General features: G+C 47.0%; 1 long non-coding RNA gene across 1 annotated transcript; it reads left to right on the plus strand.

Annotated features, from left to right (window-relative positions):
* The first annotated feature begins 939 nt into the window (after positions 1–939).
* Positions 940–1425, plus strand: LOC145553141 (uncharacterized). The gene is made up of 2 exons (XR_014089378.1): positions 940–1272; positions 1345–1425. It is a non-coding gene; the product is annotated as an uncharacterized LOC145553141 (long non-coding RNA).
* The last annotated feature ends 2034 nt before the right edge of the window (positions 1426–3459 follow it).

Below are 3459 nucleotides of genomic sequence, written 5' to 3' on the forward strand. Positions count from 1 at the left end.
TTTTGGGTTTTGTAACAGCTCCATGTTATCCGCCTATATAGGTTTCATGCAGGTCAAACCAATTGATATACAGGGCCAAATTGGGATCTGATTGACTCAATGCCAAATCAAGATCAATTGCTAAAAACTAAATTGTGTACCACATTGGTTTTGCCAGTATGGGCTGTTTTTGGTCAACCCAAGTTGGTCCCATAAAGGGGCTCTGTTGTGAGCAAAGGCCCAGATAATACTACTGCAGCCAAACAAACCGAAGTGGGTGCAGCAAACATGTATTAGCTGGGAAACTCCACATGCATTACTGCAATACAATGTTTATACAGATCAGCGGCAAAACACAGATGTTGAGATTAAATGCTTCAGCCTGAAGTCCAGACAGTAACCCAAAGCAATCAGTTAAAGAGGTAAGAGTCCCAGCACCTCCTATAATCTCTGGGTAAATACTCCCAGGATCCTTACACTTTTTGTGCAAGGAGTCTTGCAGCATTGAATAAAAGACATGTTATTTCAATGACAAAGCTTTAGATTCCAAATATAAAAAACTGTCAGACTGACAGCTGAAAACAACGCTTAAATTGTCATGTTTTACAGTTGCAGGAGGAAATGTCTTAGACAAGCACCATTTGTTTGATTTCTGTTTGGTCATTTATTAAAGAAATGAGAAATGATGAACAGAAACTGAAGCAGTGAACATGTCTCATGCCTCTTTATTGGATAAGTTGGCAAATGAGAGGCAAGCTGAAGCACATCGTCTTCGGCAGGCCTGTTTCTATTAAGCTAAATTGGATGATTCTGTTTTGCGCTACTTAGTATTTCATTGTCAAAGCAAGAAGCCATAAGTTAGGCAATTTGAGAGTTACTGCCGGTAAGAGAGTAGTTATGCTCCGTGGGATTTTTGCATCGTGTAACACTTGCAAACAGGGAATTCGGTTATTATTTTGTGTTGGGATCGGGAAGTTTGTCAGTTTTCTTTTCCACTAGAGGGAGCCTGTGACCTTCCTCCTGAGGGCGTGGGCCGGCGCCTGCACACCGGTTCCCCATCAAACCATTTGGAGGCGTATAAGTGGAGGAGGATACTGACACTTCTCCGCCAGAGTGTTAGCCAGTAATGCTGCCCTGGTCCTGAATTATCAGGCCAACATCCAGTCCTTGAGACGGAACCTCCGACCTGTTCGTCCTCTGCTGCCGCCGCTGACCTCAGCCTTCAACCCGAAACCCCTGACCAGCCTCCGACTCTCTAGGTCCTCCCCCGGTCCCAAAACTCTCCCCAAGCAGGTACAGTCACCAACCTCCGCCCAAACAGCAAGATTTCCTGGATCCAGACTAACCATCTCTGTCCCCCCCTAGTTGCCTCGAGACCTGCCAGACGAACCTAGGATCAGATTTCACATTTGTTCACATTCACTGTAAATAAATCACATCATTGTATTTCCTGTCTTTGGAGTGATTTCTGCATGTGGGTTAGAAAACTCGACACCACCATGACAGAACACTCTGGCCAACAGTCTAGCCCCGCAGATTCACTCCGGAGAGCCTTGGAGCAGCAGCATGTCCTCATTCAAAACCATGACGCCGCCTTACAAGAGCTAAGTAAACGTCAAGCCGAGACGAACCGCACTCTGCAAGAGATTGCAGGGTTTTTGCAGAGATCTAGTTCACAGGCTTCTGCTGCCGCACCAGCTCCGGCTCCCGTGGGTTGTTGGAAATCAAGCAAGGGAACCGGACGGTGGCTGATTTCGCTATTGAGTTCCGAATTAAAGCGGCAGCTTCAGGCTGGGGACAAACGGCGCTTAAGAGCGCTTATTTTCACTCGCTAAACGAATCTATAAAGGACGAATTGGCAACTTTGGATGAGCCCAACACCTTGGAGGATCTGATACGACTGACCATCCGTTTAGATAATCGGATGCGTGCCAGATCCAATGCTAAATCCAAGAGCCGTATTTTTCCGGTCACCATGCTACCTGACAGATCTAATAATGCTGTTTCCTCATCTACAGTTCTCGCTGAAGCCGAGCCAATGCAGATCGGTCACACCCGACTCTCGCCAGAGGAGAAGCAGAGGAGGTTCAGAGAAAACCTCTGCTTGTACTGTGGTGAACCCGGACATTTTGTGCCCACATGTCCCGCTAAGGTAAAAGCAGGGGTCCGCCAGAGGAAATGAGGAGACTGGCGGACCATCTTCAAACGGAAAATCCTCCTCGCCTTCTGCTACCAGCAACTCTGTTTAATAAAAATCAGTCCCTCACTCTGTCAGCCATGATAGACTCAGGCTGTGAGAGAAACCTAATCGACTCCAATTTGGTCAAACAACTAGATATCGAAACTACTCCGTTGACTAGCCCCCTGAGAGTTTCGGCGTTGGATGGTAAACAACTACCCCACATAACGCACCAGACCCGACCCCTAGACTTTTTAATTTCTGGGAATCATAGGGAAACGATAACATTTTTTGTTTTTCCTGCTGCAAGCTCACCTGTAGTTCTGGGTTTTGATTGGCTCCAACTCCACAATCCACACATTAACTGGGCTAAGAAACATGTGGAGTCCTGGTCCATTTCCTGCCATAGTTCCTGCCTCCGTTCAGCCGCCCCTCCGACTCAGTTGCCGGTTAATTGTCAGGAGGCTGACCCGCCCGATCTCTCTGCCATTCCACCAGATTATCATGATTTGGCTCCGGTGTTCAGTAAATCTAGCGCGCTTTCTCTCCCTCCGCACCGCCCTTATGACTGCGCCATTGATCTTCTCCCCGGAGCGCCACTGCCTAACAGTCGGCTTTATAATGTCTCCAAACCAGAAAGAGAGACCATGGAGAATTATATCAACGAGTCACTGGCGGCAGGAATCATCCGACCCTCTTCTTCTCCACTCGGATCAGGGTTTTTCTTTGTAAGTAAGAAAGACGGTTCTCTGCGACCCTGTATTGATTACCGGGGGTTAAATCAAATAACAATCAAAAACAAATACCCATTGCCCCTGTTGGCTTCGGCTTTCGAACCAGTTCAGGATGCCACAGTTTTCACCAAGTTAGACTTGAGAAACGCTTATCACCTCCTTAGAATCCGTGAAGGAGACGAGTGGAAAACTGCTTTCAAGACACCCCTGGGACATTTTGAGTATCTAGTCATGCCCTTCGGCCTGTCTAATGCACCCGCTTGTTTCCAGGCGCTAGTTAATGACGTGTTGAGGGATTTTCTAAACGTCTTTGTATTTGTCTATCTCGACGACATCCTGATCTATTCCAGGACCATCTCTGAACATCGGAGACATGTTCGCTTAGTTCTTCAGCGACTTTTGGAAAATAAACTGTTTGTCAAAACTGAGAAATGTGAGTTTCATCGCCCATCTGTTACCTTTCTGGGATTTGTGCTCGAGAGCGGGCAGGTGAGGCCATCAGAGGAGAAAGTCAAAGCGGTTTTGGACTGGCCCACTCCTGAAAACAGGAAACAACTTCAAAGGTTT

This window comes from Poecilia reticulata, chromosome 10, assembly GCF_904066995.2.
Source record: "Poecilia reticulata chromosome 10, P_reticulata-male-v2, whole genome shotgun sequence".
Taxonomy (NCBI): Eukaryota; Metazoa; Chordata; class Actinopteri; order Cyprinodontiformes; family Poeciliidae; genus Poecilia; species Poecilia reticulata.